Source organism: Pelodiscus sinensis, chromosome 28, assembly GCF_049634645.1.
Source record: "Pelodiscus sinensis isolate JC-2024 chromosome 28, ASM4963464v1, whole genome shotgun sequence".
In the NCBI taxonomy this organism is placed as follows: domain Eukaryota; kingdom Metazoa; phylum Chordata; order Testudines; family Trionychidae; genus Pelodiscus; species Pelodiscus sinensis.
The window spans coordinates 861,112-880,841 of NC_134738.1; positions in this window are offsets into that span (position 1 = coordinate 861,112).

The window sequence follows — 19,730 nt, forward strand, 5'->3', positions numbered from 1 at the left end:
TTATTTCGAGATAGAGCACTCTTCCCCTGACTTCCCTTACTCCTTGTAAAATGAGGGCTATGGGAGATGGAGTAAGAAGTCCTCCAAGTCGACATGATTTTGATGTTATGTCGAAATAACTGCTTGTTCTGTAAATACGGACTATGTTATTTTGGAATAATGTCAGCTATTCCGAAATAGCACTGCTGTGTAGACATAGCCTCTGTGAAGTCTCAGTGGGCCAGATCTACTGCTGGGGTCAGTGCAGTGACTTCAGTGGAGCGATCTCAGTAGAGAATTTGGTCTTGCGTTTTTTTAAAGTGCTGATTAAAGTTGCTGGACTGCCAGTTCTTTGAAGTGCAGTTCTTTCTCCATAGGAGAGTTATGGGAGTTAGGGGCAGTGCACACTTGCCATAATGTGCTGTCAATACACCTTTGCTCTAGCCCAGGGATGGGCAACCTAGGTTAGTGAGTGGACCACATGAGTGGCCTCCTTCAGCTCAGGGGGCCACAAGATTGTCATAGCCAAGATGGTCCCCTGGGAGAGGGTATTTTTGCCAAGTGCACTTGTGTCCCTAGACTCTGCGGGCTGTGCCGACTGCACCATAGCAGTGCTTTGATTGGATGCAGAGGGAGAGCACTAATAGGAAAAAAACGTATATGGACGGAAGCTAGCGGAGTCTGGCAAACCTTTTGAGAAGGGAGAAGACCCTATTTGGACACAGACTGGCTAACCTAGTGAGAAGGCTTTAAACTAGGTTCAACGGGGACAGGTGAGCAAAGCCCACAGGTAAGTGGAGAACATGGAGACCTGGGAGATGGATCGGAAATGAGAGGGAGAGTGGGCTATAATGGCAGAGAGAAAGGAGGATCAGGGCAAAACTAGGCGGCAAGGTCAACTCAGTATCTTAGATGCCTATATACAAATGTGAGAAGTATGGGTAATAAGCAGGAAGAACTGGAAGTGCTAAGAAATAAGTACAATTATGACAATGTTGGCATCACAGAAACTTGGTGGGATAATACACATGATTGGAATGTTTGTATGGAAGGGTACAGTTTACTCAGGAAGGATAGACAGGGAAAAAAGGGAGGAGGTGTTCCCTTATATATTAAAAATGAACCCACTTGGAGTGAGGTGGAGATGGACATAGGAGACTGAAGAGTTGAGCGTATCTGGGTTAGGCTAAAAGGAATTAAACAAGGGTGATTCATGGTAGGAGTCTACTACAGGCCACCTACCCAGGTGGATGAAGTGGATGAGGCTTTTTTTAAACAACTAACAATATCATCCAAAGCCCAAGATTTGATGGTGATGGGGGACTTCAACTATCCAGATATATGTTGGGAAAATAACACAGCGGGGCACAGACTATCCAATAAGTTCTTGGACTGCATTGGAGACAACTTTTATTTCAGAAGGTTGAAAAAGCTACTGGGGGGAAGCTGTTCTAGATTTGATCCTAACAAATAGGGAGGAACTGGTTGAGAATTTGAAAGTGGAAGGCAGCTTGGGTGAAAGTGATCATGAAATCATAGAGTTCACAATTCTAAGGAAGGGTAGAAGGGAGAACAGCAAAATAGAGACAATGGATTTCGGGAAGGTGGATTTTGGTAAGCTCAAAGAGCTGATAGGTAAGGTCCCACGGGAATCAAGACTGAGGGGAAAAACAGCTGAGAAGAGTTGGCAGTTTTTCAAAGGGACATTATTAAGGGCCCAAAAGCAAGCTATTCCGCTGTGTCGGAAAGATAGAAAATATGGCAAAAGACTGCCTTGGCTTAACCACGAGATCTTGCATGATCTAAAAATAAAAAAGGAGTCATATAAAAAAATGGAAAGTAGGACAAATTACAAAGGATGAATATAGGCAAACAACACAGGAATGCAGGGGCAAGATTAGAAAGGCAAAGGCACAAAATGAGCTCAAAGTAGCTACAACAATAAAGGGAAACAAGAAGACTTTTTATAAATACATTAGAAGCAAGAGGAAGACCAAGGACAGGGTAGGCCCGCTGGTCAGTGAGGAGGGAGAAACAGTAACAGGAAACTTGGAAATGGCAGAGATGCTTAATGACTTCTTTGTTTCGGTCTTCACCGAGAAGTCTGAAGGAATGCCTAACATAGTGAATGCTAGTGGGAAGGGGATAAGCTAAGAAGATAAAATAAAAAAGAACAAGTTAAAAATCACCTAGAAAAGTTAGATGCCTGCAAGTCACCAGGGCCTGATGAAATGCATCCTAGAATACTCAAGGAGCTGATAGAGGAGGTATCTGAGCCTCTAGCTATCATCTTTGGAAAATCATGGGAGACAGGAGAGATTCCAGAAGACTGGAAAAAGGCAAATATAGTGCCCATTTATAAAAAGGGACATAAGAACAACCCAGGAAACTACAGACCAGTTAGTTAAACTTTTGTGCCAGGGAAGATAATGGAGCAGGTAATTAAGGAAATCATCTGTAAACACTTGGAAGGTGGCAAGGTGATAGGGAACAGCTAGCATGGATTTGTAAAGAAAAAATCACATCAAACCAATCTGATAGCTTTCTTTGATAGGATAACGAGTTATGATAACGAGTCTTGTGGATAAGGGAGAAGTGGTGGATGTGATATACCTAGACTTTAGTAAGGCGTTTGATATGGTCTCGCATGATAGTCTTATCAATAAACTACGCAAATACAACTTAGATGGGACTACTATAAGGTGGGTGCATAACTGGCTGGATAACCGTACTCAGAGAATAGTTATTAATGGTTCACAATCCTGCTGGAAAGGTATAACAAGTGGGATTCTGCAGGGGTCTGTTTTGGGACTGGCTCTCTTCAATATCTTCATCAACGATTTAGATATTGGTATAGAAAATACGCTTATTAAGTTTGCAGATGATACCAAGCTGGGAGGGGTTGCAACTGCTCTGAAGGATAAGATCATAATTCAAAATGATCTGGACAAATTGGAGAAATGGTCTGAGGTAAACAGGATGAAGTTTATTAAAGAAAAATGCAAAGTGCTCCACTTAGGGAGGAACAATCAGTTTCACATACAGAATGGGAAGCAACTGTCTAGGAAGGAATATGGCAGAAAGGGATCTAGGGGTTATAGTGAATATGAGTCAGCAGTGTGATGCTGTTACAAAAAAAGCAAACATGATTCTGGGCTGCATTAACAGGTGTGTTGTGAGCAAGACAGGAGAAGTCATTCTTCCGCTCTACTCTGCACTAGTTAGGCCTCAGCTGGAGTATTGTACCCAGTTCCGGGCACCGCATTTCAAGAAGGATGTGGAGAAATTGGAGAGGGTCCAGAGAAGAGTAACAAAAATGATTAAAGGTCTAGAGAACATGACCTATGAAGGAAGGCTGAAGGAATTGGGTTTGTTTAGTTTAAAAAAGAGAATCTAAAAGGGTGTCATATGGAGGAGGGAGAAAACTTGTTCATCTTGTTCTCTGAGGATAGAAGAAGAAGCAATGGGCTTAAACTGTAGCAAGGGAGGTTTAGGTTGGATATTAAGAAAAAGTTCCTAACTGTCAGGGAAGTAAAACACTGGAATAAATTTCCCAGGGAGGTTGTGGAATCTTCATCTCTGGAGATATTTAAGAGCAGTTTAGTTAAATGTCTATCAGGGATGGTCTAGACAGTATTTGGTCCAGCCATGAGGGCCTCTTGAGATCCCTTCCACTCCTAGAAATCTATGATTCTATCTATGATTAACCCTGCGTGTGGACAATGGTAACAACATATCCTGTGGGCCACACACAGAACCCCAGTGGGCCGCATGTAAACCCCAGGCTGCAGGCTTCCCACCACAGCTCTAACCTGTCAGGTCTCAGATGTTTGTTGCAGGTATAAGGCAGGAATGCTGGGGCCTACAAAACCAATGCAGGGTCTCAGAATTCCCTTGGGCTTATAAAGTCACTGCCAGGGAATGATGGGGCCAAGAGAGGAAGCCATGGCTGTGCTTTCTCCTTCGTTGGACATGACTCTTTCCCCCCGCCCCCCGCAGAAGTGCTGAGTGTTAGTCGCTTCTCTGTGCTTACAGCCACATTTTGTCTCTCTCCTGTGGAGATGTGTTAGGGGAGGAATATACACTTTGCCTTTCAGGGCATTGGCCCTCTTGATTTCCAAAGGGATGAAATCAGTAGTTTCTAGAGGAATGTAATAGGATGATGTAGAAATTACTCTATAAGTCTAAGGGGTCTGATTTGCCACTGCATAGCACAGCTTTGCACAGGTCACTCCATTGCTCTGTGCCTCAGTTTCCCCACCTGTAAAATGGGGCTAACGATCCCAGCCTCCATTGTAAAGTGATTTTATGACCTAATAATTAAAAGTGCTTGATAAGAATTTAGACCTGTGCGAAGCAAGAGGAAAATGCTGTGACATCAGAATGTCGGCAGTTTACATCCACTGGACCCTCCCCTTGCACAAGGTTCAGAGCCATGGGGAACCAGGCCCATGGAGTTTAACAAAGAGCAGGCTCTTTCTAAAGATGTTTTCATCCTAGGGAATCCTATGGCAGGGACAGAATTCTGTCCTCAGCATACTTTGAAAAAACAAAGAAAGTTCTCATCCTCTGTAGGCAGGGGGTCTTGAACTCACAACCCACAGTCTATTTATAGGTTGGAGCATATGCATGATTCATTCCAGGGGGGAGGAGGGAGATGTCTGTACCCAGTTGCCAAGCCCCACCCAGCACCACCCTCCCCGTGTAGGATGGCCACAGCGGTTGGCACGCCACACTCTGCATGGTGGTGGGAGCCATGGGGAAGTGGCGCACACTTGGCACGCACACTCACGTCTCTTGGCTCCACTTCCCAGCCATTCTCACTGTGGGAAGTGCAGGGCTCCAATGATGCTTTCTCCCCATGCCAGGCTCCCCTAGTACTCGCTGATGTCCCTTGGGGCCAGGATACAATGGGGTAGGAAGGGCAGGGCAGTTGTGGGGGCAAGAGGTGTCGTTTGGGGGACAGGGATGGGTAACACCCACTGGGCTGCCAGGTCTCTGGCTTGTGAATATGCTCCAGCCCATAGATGGCCCGTGGGCAGACTGAGACCTCTGCTGCAGGAGTTCTATACACTTGGAGCAATTAGAACTTGATGCATATGCTTGAACAGCTCTCTGCTCTTTTAACCACGTGTGAATGAGCAGAAGGACGTTACATCTAGCAGCCAGATATTCAGAGCACAGGTCTGCTCACTCTACCTGACCTTGCCAGTTCAATGGAGACAATCTGGTTTCCATTCTTCCTGTATATTTACATCCTAGTAGCCAGGGAGATGTTTCTATTTGGCACAGCTAGAAAGCCCTCACTCTCACGTGAGTCTCTGGATCTAAGAGCAGGCACATTTAGGCTGCCTCTTCCTCTCCATTTTATCAATGTTGCATTTTTGGCATGATGGTAATGGTTCTTTTTTTAGCTTGGCTGCTGCATAAAATAGAAAGTCTTTCTTTCTTTGTGTGTATGTGTGTGTATGTGTGTGTGCGCGCATGCATGCGCAAGAAAGGTTATATGGACATGTGGGAAAGCTATCCAGACATTAACCAGGGCTTGCCTGTAAGAGAGTGGGTGTGTTTTTCGCCACAAGAATTACTCAAAATGGGCTCACTTTAAATTAGAAAAAAAATAGTGCCAGGTTGAGCTATGAGTAAGAGTAACTGCCCAGCAACAAATAATGCATTCACAAACCAGCCTTCACTAGGGCCCCTGATGCCCAATTGGAAATGGGTAGCTATCTCCCATCATTTGAAAATACACTCCATCCTTACTCTGAGTAATTCCTTAACCCTGGACTACACTAGGAAGTTATTTCAAAATAAGGGGAGTTATTTCAAAATAGCAAGTGGAGTGTCCACATCACTACACCTGTTATTTTGAAATCAGGGGCTGATTATTTAGAAATATTAACTCCTGCTTTCCATGAGGCATAACACTTATTTCAAAATAGTTGTTTCAAAATAGCGGTAGTAGGGATGCTCCACTGCTGCTATTTTGAAATCAGCACTTCCCAGAGTCATTCAAAGTAATTACTCCCCAGTGCTTTCTGGGGCTCTAAGTCAAGGTAGTGTGTCCACACTAAGCGAGCTGGCCTCAGACTAATTTTGAGGCTTCCCTGTAGTGGGGACACACTATTTTGAAATAGTCATTTTGGGAGTTATTATTTCGAAATAAGTTATTTCACAATAATTTCCTAGTGTAGCTATGTCCTTAAGGTACAGCTACAACGCAGTGCTATTTCAGGATACTTCTAGCTATTCCATGTCTTGAAAGCATGCCCATTATTTCGAAATAGCTTTTGAAATAACGGGTGCACTATTCTGATGTTGCTGTAAACCTCATTCCACTAGGATTATGGGATGCTTCGGAATAGCAGTTTATTTCAAAATTTGGCGCTGTGTAGCTAGCCCCAAATTACAAAATAAACTATTTCGAAATTAACTTGAAATAGCTACACAATTTGTGTAGTTCAAATTGCATATCTTATTTTGAGCTACGGCTGCAGTGTAGACGTACCCTTAGTAACCTGTTTTCAAGGTACTATTCAATGATATTAAAGGCTGATGCAATATGGCCCCCTACAGTCCCTCAAGGATATTGCCTGTACAAGCACAACATAACTGACTAGGTTCTTCCATGACCATGTCACTGTAGTATCTGAACTGGGCACAACTGTTAATTAATTTATCCTGACAGGCAGAGAATTATCACAATCTTCCCTTACAGATGGGAAGCTGAGTCATAAACAAGACTGAGGGCCAGACCTTGAACCTTTTAGCTAGTCACACAAACAACCCTAATAGGATTGTGTGCAGGTAATTGCCAAGCAGTGGTGATTTGCAGTGTGAAGAGTTTACACACTGGGTAATGACAGTGCACCTAGTTTACACTGCAGTGATATTAGAGCAGGGGTCTCCAGCCTTTTTAACCACAAGGTCACTTTTTCAATTTAAGTGCAATGTAAGATCTACCTCAAACCCAAATACTTTTGCCTGGCTTCCTTCCCCCCTTCTCTGGGGTCCTGCCCCTGCTCCACCCCTTCTCCGAGGCCTCACCCTGTTTGCTCTGTTGCCCTTCCTCCCCGAATCTCATTCACTTTCACCAGGCTGGGGTAGAGGTGCAGGCTCTAGTCTTCAATGTGTGGCAAATGCCCTATCTCCTAGGACAGTATTTCTTAACCTTTTTTTATAAAGTACCCCTGTTTAAAAAAAATAAATTTATAAGTACCCCCAATACATACAGTTTTCACACACACAATTTATTTTTTTACCATTGCAACATATTTGTTTAAACAACTTAATTGTAGCTGGGAGGGTGATGAAATATTTGGGTGTAAAAAGTACAAAAATAATAAAATCCTGTAAAACAAACAAAAATCCAGTTTTCTTTACATTTCAGTTGGGTTGATGTACCTCCAGACTTCTCTTGAGTACCCCTAAGGGTACTTGTACCACTGGCTGGGTTGAGAAGCACTGCCCTAGGCCAGTCCCCCTGCCTACTGGTGGTCCCTTATCCTGCACCTGTCTAATGCAGGAGACTGGGTTGAGCCCTGATACAGCCTGTGTTGGCTGTCTCATTTCTCCCTGGGCAGCTAATACTTGAACCGACCTCCCTTTGCTCTGCAGGTGAGTGCTCTATCCACTAGGCCACTCTGGGCCTACACTGAGTGTGCTTCCCTTTGGTGGGTTCTGTAGCCTGTGTGGCTGTCTGGTTGCTCCCACTCTGTCCGCTGCTATTTTGGCTCTTCGTCTCTAACAGGTTGACCACCCCTGAGTTAGGCATTGTAGTACTCAAAGAATTAAATGTAAGCGTAAGAGAGAAATGAAAGTTACGAAATGCACAGTCCAGTCAAACACTAAACAGAACCCACTTTGCCAGCAGCAAAAGTAGCAACAACCCCCCATGTACGTGTGGGGTCAGGAGATGAGAGGGAAGGACAGTGTGTGTTTGTGAGAGTGACAGAGACACACACAGTATGTGAGAGTGACAAAGATTTGCCTTGCCAAGCTCCCTCCATCCCCCCCTCTCTGTGGATAAAGGGTACAGGAGTGGGGGGAGGAGGGACACCCTGACATCAGCAACCCCATTCTCCCTCCCACACCCTGCACAGTAAGCAGGAGGCTTCCAAGGGGCAGCTCCAAGGCAGAGGGCAGGAGAAGCATGACAGTGGGGGAGGGGCAACTGAAGTGCCAGCACTTGAGAGCTTCCCGGCCAAACCCGTCAGGATCCCCTGTCAGAGGCTCCAAGATCTACTGGTAGATCCCGATCGACTGGTTGGTGACCACTGCCTTAGAGTCTAGGGAACTGTGCAGATATCTTACATCAGGGATAGCTTTCACTGGGTACATCTACACAGCAGGGCTACAGTCAAATTAAACTTTGCAACTTCAGCTTCGTCAATTGTGTAGCTTACGTTGAAAGAGCTTAACTCGGCTTTTGGTTCTGTCTACACACACTTCCTTCAGCTTCTCTTACGCCTCATGAAATGAGGGTTACAGAAGTCGGCGTGAGAAGTCCTCCCGCTCGACGTTATTTTGCAATAAAGGCATGTAGTGTGGATGCATTAGTTACTCCGAAATAACGCTGCTGTGTAGACATGCCCACCAGAAGAACTTGCCTGGTTGATCGTTTACACAGCATAGGTAATTCACACCATGAATGGTTTCCACTTCAGATAGTTTAACTGTAAAAGAGTTGACACTGCTGGTCTGCCAGCAATTCACCCCAGGAATGCAGGGTTGGCCTCCTGTGGAGGAAATGCAGTGGAGGGGATTTTTCAGTACTGGAGACCAAGCACAGGCAATCACGGTTCATATACTGCCCTGTCGGAGACTGTCTCACTATTTTGTCCCCACCCAGCATATCTTCGTGACCCTCTGCCAGAAGCAGTGGAGTACGCTCTTACGTACAGTAATACCATCTGCAGCTGCTGGTGCGGCTTGTGCAAATTTGCCTTATCACGCGTAAAAACATGATGTGATATTTAGACCCTCTTAACACAATGTTCTGATAACAGGAACTGGGAACAGGGGCATGCTCCTTTAATCTCTTCAGCTGCCTGGGCTGCTGTTGCCGCATCCAGGGAGCTATTTTCAAATCAGTGCATTTAAGCATGGGTAAATCAGCTGCTGTGGGGATGAGACGAATGGGGCAGCGAGTTAGTCACATCTTAAATCAATTAGCAAGGGTATAACAGTGTTTGACCTCTGCTTTCTGAGCACAGGAGTGGCTGATTCTTCCTTTCCCCATCTATGTTTCCTTGCTTCCCTTCTGTTCTAATCCCATGATAGCAATTGGCAGAGCATCTGATCCAAGACTTCCAGTGACTCCAGGGAGCTTTGGCTGAGGCTCCTATCAATAGCTATGCAGCAAAAGTTTAATTTTGTTACCATTCTTTTCCGAGACTCACTTGTCCAGCCACCATTACTGACGTGAGTGAATCCCTTTGTCATTCAAGGCCAGATTTCAATATCCACATCTTCAGCCAGATTTTCCAAAGTGCTCAGCTCCCAATGTATGCCCAGGGTGCTGAGGTCTGCTGAAAACCTGGCCCCATTTGTGTGCACTGAGTTTTATTGAAATTCTAGCCTAAAGGTGGGATTATTCGCAAGTGACAACAGCCAGATTGGACCCTAAATTTGTTTGATCATTATTTAGTCTCATAGTTAACTTTGGCTGGCAGACGAGTCTATGTGGAGGTTTTTAATGGTGTTAGTCAGGGACCTCAGTCAAGTACCTAATAGACAGTTGTCCTGAACACAACATCTAACACCCCTGTTGGCAGGCATAGTGGAGAAGCAAAGGGTTGAATGTCCTGTGGAAACTGAAGTATTTTCACACCCCTAGAGGTGTTCTTTCCAAGGTGTGATGCGGGTTTATTGCTGTGACAAGCAGCACAGAGAAAGTTTGCTCTGCAACTGCTCATGATCCTGTCCAGTGATCTGCAGTTTCCAGGGCTACCAAACTACTACATTCTTTGATCACTATATTTACTGAACAAAGAAAACACACAGGCTGCCTTTCACATACCATAATAAAACTTAGCTCTTGTACATCATTTTTCATCTGTGGCTCCCAAAGTGCTTTACAAAGGAGGTCAGTAGTCCTATCTTCATTTTATAGTTGGGGAGACTGAGGCACAGAGTGCCAAAGGTTATCTAGGGCCAGATTGGAGACTAGCACCCACTCCCAAGTGCTACTAGCACCACTTAGCAACACTGCTTTTTGTTTTTTTGTTTTCCACATAACTTTATTTTAGTTTATTGTGCAAAAAACGTTTGGGTTGCTAAGCCACAAATACTTGTGGTTGTTGGAATAGCCTGTCTAGTACAAATTTTACAGCGCAAAAGGCAACTTTCTGATAGAACTTTGCCTCAGCACAGAATTACACCGATGTAAGTCAGAAGCAACTCCAGGAAAGGGTGGACTTACACCAGCGCAACTTCTTTTTTTTAAATATAAGCTCTTTGCAATTTTAGACACCGAAGTGGCACAGAAATATCAGAACAGAGATAAACAGCCTCTTCCTGCTTTGGCTGTTAGAAGAGTCTCTGGACCCTATGCTTGTCCAGAGCCGCTCCCAATGTCCATTTATTTTGAGATCTAATTCAAAATTTAGCTCTTGATTTTTAAAACCCTCCACAGACTCATTTCAGAGCAGGTCACAGAACATGTGCAGGACTTCTGTTGTTAGGGGTTTATTAATTGCATTTTTCACAGGTTATTTTGAGCAATATTTGAGTTCTATGGAGATGTCCTAAAGTGGGTGTTTCAGGGCATCCTCTGTGTATGTACACAGCACAGACAGTGCAATGCCCAAGTGCACTAGGGAACCTTTAGTGCGCACCAGCAGGGTCAGCATGGACCAATTTTCGTGTGTACCACGTTAATGTGCTTAGAAATCACCCCCAACCATATTCTGCACTATCCCTTATTTCATAGAGGGATAAGGGATCTTTCGGAAAAGGCTTTATTTTCCGCAAGATCCGCGTCTAGACTGGCGCTTTTTTCCAGCAAAGCTCCATGCCGAAAAAAAGCGACAGCCATTTTTATGCTAATGAAGCGGGGGAGAGTTAAATCCCCTCTTCATTAGCAATTGCGATACGTCTAATTTACATCCCTTTTACGAAAAAGGGATGTATTCTAGATGTAGCCCAAGTGATGATCCTTAGCAGCAAGTGGAGGAATGGTTCAGACTCAGCATACGGGGCAGATTTGATTCTCGGAGGTATAAAACCTCAGCTTTTGGGACCTCCCAGTCTTTCCTTCAGTGGACTGAGCTGTTCAAATTTTACTTGTAACTTTGTAACTGTGGACATTTTCTGTGGGTTATGAAATAGCCGTGTTGTAAGAATTCGATAATTTGTTTCTTCATAGGATTGTATAAAGATATTTAATTAAATTCATTTCTTTTGGAACTTGAAAGTAAGGAGGCTGACACCGGGCGATTTTCGCTGAAATTCCTTACAGGCTGAACTCCGGGTCTTCAGTACGGCTGTGGGAGTGGAGTGGGTTTTTTTTTTCAACAGTGGAAAAGGGCAGTGAAGTCTGGGCCACCCAAAGTTACACAAACATTTCAGTTTTTGAAGGAGATAGGCTTGTCAACTGAATATTCACTATGTCAACAAAGTTCAGTGCTTGTTCAATGCTTCTGAATACCCAGCTCCAGTATCTTAAATTTGGCCACACCCATGATAAAGTGGACATCCAGCTAACTAACATCATGCCGGACCACAGCTGTTGCTGGACCCAGGGAGCGCTGGACTAGAGAGGTTCAACCTGTATAAGGGCTAAATTGCTTAGACCCACAAGCTCATAGATCCATAGATTCCAAGGCCAAAAGGAGCCCTTGTGGTCAGGGCTGCCAATGGGGGAGCAAAGGCCTGGGCTGTAGCACCGGCAGCAGCTGGCAGCCCAGGCCCTTTAATTGGCTGCCAGAGCCCTGTAGGTTGTGTCCCAGGTGCCCTGGAAAGGCTGGCTGGGGGAGGCTAGGCCCACCCTCAGCCCTTCTGCCTGAGGCCCCCTCCCACTTTGCCCAGGGGCCCTGCAAGTCTCTCCACAGCCCTGATTATGAGAATCTAATCTCACCTCTTGCACAGCACGGGCCATAAAAAGCCCCCAAATCATTTCCATAGCAGGTCGTTCAGAAACAATGCCCAGTCTTGATTTTAAAATTGCCACTGGTGGAGAATCCGCCATGAGTATTGGTCAAGTGGGCCCCTGGTTAATTAGCACCTAATGGTCAGGGGCCTCTCTGATCATTAACACTTTACACTCAGATAGGTGCAGAGTCAACGCAGGTGAACTAAGCACCATTGGGAAGGGGACTCTGAGATGAGACTTCGTTCAGAGGCATTCTGTCTGCTGTGTATCTGTACCTCAGATCCCTTCTCTCGCCCATTGCTACTCAGCATGGTGCCTGCTTCCCACCAACCCCAGAGGGAAGGATGTTCCAGCTGCAATGAATTCTGTATGTGCGGCCTGTGACACACAGCAGGATCCTACTGTCTCAACTATTCTTATGATGCTGCATTGTGAACAAAGTGCAGGGGTTAATGCATCTCTGGGGAGGATGGTGGGTTCTCTGTCTAAATTGTTTGCCTCTTTCGGAGCTCATTAGTGTTGCACGCAGTGCCCTGAGCAATGTCACAGAGGAATGCGTGCGGCAGCCCACGTAGAGAGGGGGGTTATATTTCACAAAACATGGCTCATCCCCTGTGCCTTCCCAGTCCTGCCATTAGCAGGGGTGAGGTCCTTGCTCACAGGGCACTGTTTATCTTTGACATCCTCATTAGGGATGAAAGAAGAAACCAGAAGAGTTTTGAAGCCCAGGAAATATGCATGCGATCAATACTGCTGGGGCAAATTCACCGCTGGTGGAAGCTACACCTCAGGAAGTGACAAGGCATGGTGTAAATTGGTGTAACGTAGCAATGCTGGGGAGACGCAGACACTCTCACGGGTTTAGCTGACACTGTTATTTTAAACCCATTTAATTGAATCAAAGCACCTTTATTCATGGACATACTTCAGTCACTTTACGGTTGTGTCTAGACTGCTTCCCTTTTCCGTAAAAGGGATGCAAATTAGACTTATTGCAATTGCAAATGAAGCGGGGATTTAAATCCCCCCTGCTTCATTAGCATAAAAATGGCTGCCGCTTTTTTCCGCCTCAGAGCTTTGCCGGAAAAAAGCGCCAGTCTAGATGTGGATCTTTCGAAAAATAAAGCCTTTTCCGAAAGATCCCTTATCCCTCTTAAAATAAGAGATAAGGGATCTTTCGGAAAAGGCTGGTGCTTTTTTCCGGCAAAGCTCCGAGCCGGAAAAAAGCGGCAGCCATTTTTAGGCTAATGAAGCAGGGGAGATTTAAAACCCTGCTTCATTTGCAATTGCGATATGTCTAATTTGCATCCCTTTTACAGAAAAGGGATGCGGTCTAGACACAGCCTACATGTGGATTCTGTTAGTCTAGATTGTACCTGTGATGGCTATAACTAAACCACCATCAACCCAATTAAACTGGTACAAATCTGTCCACATTGGGCTTGGCATCATTTTAGCTAAATCTATTTAAAAACCATTTTAAGCAAAACTGCTGCAACTTCTGTTTGTAGAGAAGCCCTCAGAGCGTGGTGCTGGAAGGCGTAAGGGAGCGTCCATCTTTGGGCTTCAGCTGAGGCCGTGGCTGAGCTAGATTTGTAGGTCAGCCCCAGAGATGGGCCCTTCAGAGCTTTGCACTCTGCCGGCATGTCATGCATTTAGTTTATTTCCCATCTGGGCCTGTGTTCCAATTTTCTGATGACATCTGGGCTCACCTCCCATTCCTTACTCTCCTGCTCCCCTGCAGTGTTATTTGGATTTCACAGGGCCGAGGAGGAGCATCTAGTGGTGGGCAGGCCAGGGAGACTGAAGCAGGAAGCAGTGAGCAGGTAGTGAAGGTGCTAATCACGGGCAATCGATAATTACTGTCAATGACACAGGCCCAGTTGCCACTGCCTGCAAATGAGAAAGAGACCCATTCATCGCTGGGATATGAAGGCAGCTCTGTTTGCAGCACAAGGGGGCACACACTTTAAGCAGCAAAATGGCCTGTGACTGAGTATTGTGTCTGGTGTCCAGCAAATTGCCTTCACGTAGCAGTGAGGTGAATATCCTCATTGTTTGAGTGTTACCTCTCCATCCTGCAGCCTCATGGCTTGACTTTGCCTGATTAGCCGAGACTGACAGCTCAGAAAGCGAATCACACAACTCCTGATCTAAAATGTTCTAATCTCCGAAACGATAAGGAGTTGCTACAGCAAAGCCAACATAACCCTGAGAGCTATGGACAATGGGGTTGTTGTTTAGCTGTGGTTGCTAGTGAGTTATTGTACTCGCTTTCAGAGCTCACCCTGCTTCTAAACCTTCTCACTTAACTCAACATGCAGCTTTTCAACACCAGCTTACCCTTGCATCCTGGTTAGCCTCATTGGCACACAGCTCACAGACGTTGTTTGGGGGTTCCAAAGAAAGAAGCCAAGTTCCATAGGTCTTTGTTTATGACAACTTGTATAATGCGCTGGAGTTATACATTGCCTGATCCAAATCCAAGGGCAGGAGCTCCCTTGAAAGGACTTATTACTTGCAATTATTTGGCTACGTCTAGACTGGCATGATTTTCCGCAAATGCTTTTAACGGAAAAGTTTTCTGTTAAAAGCATTTTCGGAACAGAGCGTCTAGATTGGCACGGATGCTTTTTTGCTAAAGCACTTTTGTGGAAAAGCATCTGTTGCGGAAAGCCATTTTCGCGATTGGGGCTTTTTTGCGGAAAACAAATCTGGGCTGTCTACACTGGCCCTTTTGCGCAAAAGGACTTTTGCCCGAATGGGAGCAGCATGGTATTTCTGCAAGAAGCACTGACAATCTTACATGACATCGTCAGTGCTTTTGCGGAAATTCAAGCTGCCAGTGTAGACAGCTGGCAAGTTTTTCCGGAAAAGTGGCTGATTTTCCGGAAAAACTGGCCAGTCTAGACACAGCCTTTGTGTTTCAGTAGCATCTAGCAGCTCCCATCATGGATCCCACCAGAGAACAAAAAGACAGCCCTTGACCCACAGAGCATTCACTGAAAGTATCGATGATTTGGGACATCTGTTGGGAAACCAATACGGCAGTACACAGGCAATCCAGGAAGTTTTTGGAGAATGTTGGGGATAACTTCTTGGTACAAGTGCTGAAGGATCCGACCAGGGGCCGTGCACAGCTTGACCTTCTCCTCACAAACAGGGAGGAACTAATAGGGGACGTAGAGGTGGGTGACAACCTGGGAAGCAGTGATCATGAGATGGTAGATTTCAGGATCCTGACCAAAGGAAGGAAAGAGAGTAGTAAAATACACACCTTGGACTTCAAAAAAGCAGATTTTGACTCCCTCAGAGATCTGATGGAAAGAATCCCCTGGGATGTTAACATGAAGGGGAAAGGAGTCCAGGACAGCTGGCAGTATTTTAAAGAAGCCTTACTGAAGGCACAAAAAGAAACCATCCCAACACGTAGCAAGAGAGGCAAACCTGGTAGGAGACCAGATTGGCTTACAGGGGAAATCCTTGGTGTACTTAAGCACAAAAAGGAAGCTTACAGAAAGTGGAAACTTGGACAAATGACTAGGGAGGAGCTTAAATGTATAGTTCGAGAATGCCGGGGGGTTATCAGGAAGGCGAAAGCGCAAATGGAGTTGCGACTGGCTAAGGATGTGAAGGATAACAAGAAAGGTTTCTACAGGCATGTCAACAAGAAGAAGGTGATCAGAGAGGGTGTGCAGTCCCTAATGGATGAAGGAGGTAACCTAGTGACAGAGGATGTGGGGAAAGCTGAAGTACTCAATGCTTTCTTTGCCTCTGTATTCACGGACAAGGTCGGCTCCTGGACTTCTGTGCTAAGCGACGCAAGATGGGAAGAAGATGGACAGCCCTTGGTGGGTAAAGAACAGGTTAGGAACTATTTAGAAAAACTAAACGTACACAAATCCATGGGTCCAGACTTAATGCACCCAAGGGTACTGAAGGAGTTGGCAAATGTCATTGAGGAGCCTTTGGCCATTATCTTTGAAAAGTCGTGGAGATCGGGCGAAATCCCGGATGATTGGAAAAAGGCAAATGTAGTGCCCATCTTCAAAAAAGGGAAGAAGGACGATCCAGGGAACTATAGGCCGGTCAGTCTTACCTCGGTTCCTGGAAAAATCATGGAAGGGATCATAAAGGAGTCCATTTTGAGACACTTGAATGAGAGGAAAGTGATCAAGAATAGTCAGCATGGATTCACAAAGGGCAAGTCGTGCTTGACCAATCTGATTAGCTTCTATGATGAGGTAACTGGCTCAGTGGACATGGGAAAGTCAGTGGATGTTATATACCTTGACTTTAGCAAGGCTTTTGATACGGTCTCCCACAATATTCTTGCCAGCAAGTTAAGGGAATGCGGATTGGATAAATGGACGGTAAGATGGATAGAAAGATGGCTAGAAGGCCGGGCCCAGCGGGTAGTGATCAACGGTTCGATGTCAGGATGGAGGTCGGTTTCTAGTGGAGTGCCCCAAGGTTCGGTTCTAGGACCGGTTTTGTTCAATATCTTTATTAATGACCTGGATGAGGGGATAGATTGCACCCTCAGCAAGTTTGCAGATGACACTAAGCTAGGGGGAGAGGTAGATACGCTTAAGGGCAGAGATAGGGTCCAGAGTGACTTGGACAAATTGGAGGATTGGGCCACTAGAAATCTCATGAGATTCAACAAAGACAAGTGTAGAGTCCTGCACTTGGGACGGAAGAATCCCAAGCATAGTTACAGGCTGGGGACCAACCAGTTAAGTAGTAGTTCTGCAGAAAAGGACCTGGGGGTTACAGTGGATGAGAAGCTAGATATGAGTCAACAGTGTGCCCTTGTAGCCAAGAAAGCTAATGGCATATTAGGATGCATTAAGAGGAGCATTGCCAGCAGATCCAGAGATGTCATTATTCCCCTTTATTCGGCTTTGGTGAGGCCACATCTGGAGTACTGTGTCCAGTTCTGGGCCCCCCACTACAAAAAGGATGCGGACGCATTGGAGAGGGTCCAGCGGAGGGCAACCAAAATGATTAGGGGTCTGGAGCATATGACCTACGAGGAGAGGCTGAGGGACTTGGGTCTGTTTAGTCTGCAGAAGCGAAGAGTGAGGGGGGACTTGATAGCAGCCTTCAACTTCCTGAAGGGAGGTTCCAAAGAGGATGGAGAGAGGCTGTTCTCAGTAGTGACAGATGGCAGAACAAGGAGCAATGGTCTCAAGTTGTGGTGGGAGAGGTCCAGATTGGATATTAGGAAAAACTATTTTACTAGGAGGGTAGTGAAGCATTGGAATGGGTTACCTAGGGAAGTAGTGGAGTCTCCATCCCTAGAGGTGTTTAAGTCTCGGCTTGACAAAGCCCTGGCCGGGTTGATTTAGATGGGATTGGTCCTGCCTAGAGCGGAGGGCTGGACTTGACGACCTTCTGAGGTATCTTCCAGTTCTATGATTCTATGATAAGGGGATGGTTGGATGAAATAACATGATCTTGGTAACTAATTGACCATTCATTTCCAGTTGGAAATAGGTCAATGGAGGGATGATAGGAGTTGCTATAGGGAACTTTCTGGGTGTCTGGCTGGTGAGTCTTGCCCACATGCTCAGGGTTTAGCTGATCGCCATATTTGGGGTCAGGAAGGAATTTTCCTCCAGGGTAGATTGGCAGAGGCCCTGGAGGTTTTTCGCCTTCCTCTGTAGCATTGGGCACAGATCACAGCTGAAGGACTCTCTGCATGTTGGGGCCTTCAAAGTATTGGAAGGCTTCAATATCTGAGACATAGGTGAGAGGATTATTCTAAGAGGGGTGGGCGAGATTCTGTGGCCTGCACGGTGCAGGGGGTCAGACTAGATGATCATAATGGTCCCTTCTGACCTTAAAGTCTATGAGTCTATGAGATTTGCTAATCTACTATATATTTTATAGAGTTTGTCTGTGTGTTTGTTTGTTGTCCAAGAACTCCTCCTAAGCCACCGAATTTGGTGTACACCTTCCTCTTAAAGCAAGGTCAGGATTTGGTTGTGCCAGGAAAATGGGATGTACCTGGGATGGGATTGTTTCTCCTAAAACCATATAGAAAAGAGACAGAATCACCAGGCAGGTGAAAAGGGCTGGCTGGGGGTGCACGCCCTCCCCCATTCAGGATTGCCTCAGTCCCGAGCATCCCAATTCCCAGGCACCCTTTAGGGAGTGTGTGGGGTAGAGCTGAAGCTGCCTGCCCCCAGCTCCCGATTCATATAAGGACATCACTGGCTGTTCCCCTTCACCAGGGAGCAAAGGCAAATTGCACAGTTTGCTGCATTCCTCACTCTGGTGGGGAGTGCACTGACAAGAAGGGGAAGAGCAAGCAGTCTCCCCCCCCAAGTATGAATTTTGGGGCGTAGACTTTGGACCCCCACTCTCACTGCCCACCTCCCTAGAAAAACACAAACGCACACACACACACACACACACACACGCACACACACACACACCTCCCTAGAAACACACACACAGGCTATGTCTACATTGCGCTGGTTTTGTGCTAGAAATATGCAAATGAGGCTAAGCGTGGTATATCGCCAAGCCTCATTTGCATAATTAATGGGTGGCTGCTTTTTGTGCAAGAGGCTTTTATGCAAAAAGGAACCGTCTAACATGACTTCTTCTTGCAAAAAAAAAAAACCCCCCTCTTGCGCAAGAGCCATTTTTCCAGAAAAAAAGCGGAAAAAAACGGTTCTTGTGCAAGAGGGTGTTTTTGTGCAAAAAGTGGCCGCTCATTAATTATGCAAATAAGGATGGGCGATATTCCATGCTTAGCCTCATTTTCATAGTTCTTGTGCAAAACCGTGCAGTGTAGACACACAAATACACACACACACACACAGAGTCTCCTGAGACTCACACAGAGATACAGAGTCCCCACAGAGCCTCTTCTCACCCCCAACCCTGATTCTTATACCACCCACATCTCTGGCCGCCTGTCCTGAGCCCCTCTGTAGCGAGGTACACGTACCGCCACAGCGCCACCTGCCGTCGGTTCTGGGAATTAGCTTGGCGGGCAGGTGTCGGGATCCTTTTCAGGACACTGCCCTCTGGCAATGCCCACAACAGCCTCTACGCTTCCCCCCCTTCCGGGGGCTGGGTGGTTGTAGGTCGGTAGGCCTTTGGGAGGCGGTCCTTCTGACCCTGGTACAGTGGGTGGCTAGTCCGCCCTACGGCCCTACCGTACCTTAAAATAGTCCGAGTCTGTGAGTCTATTCCCAGCCTTGTTTCAGGTCGGGCGGAGAGGCAATAGTTCAGGGGCCTGGCCTTGCTTCAGGTCCGGGCCACTGGGGAAGAAGTTCTCCGTTTCCTCAAGTCTCTTAACTCAGTTATGGGCAGGGCAATCATTCTAGTCCTGGCCCCTTGTAGCCAGACGCGAACCCCCATTTTAACATCCATCTTTGTCTGCTTGAAACCATGCAGGGCACATAAGAGCAGGAAAACAGCATATTCTTTGAAAACCTTGGAGCAGGAGGTTTAGATACGCTGGCTCAGTGACCGTGACCAACTGTAAGCAGAGATAGGAGGGTGGTCAAACTAATTGTTGACCAAGAGTCTGTACATCATGCCCTTGACTTAACCCATATCGATACGAACACATACCCGTCCACGGGGGAAGGAATCTCCCGCCCAACAAGAACATCCAGCAGTCCTAATTTAG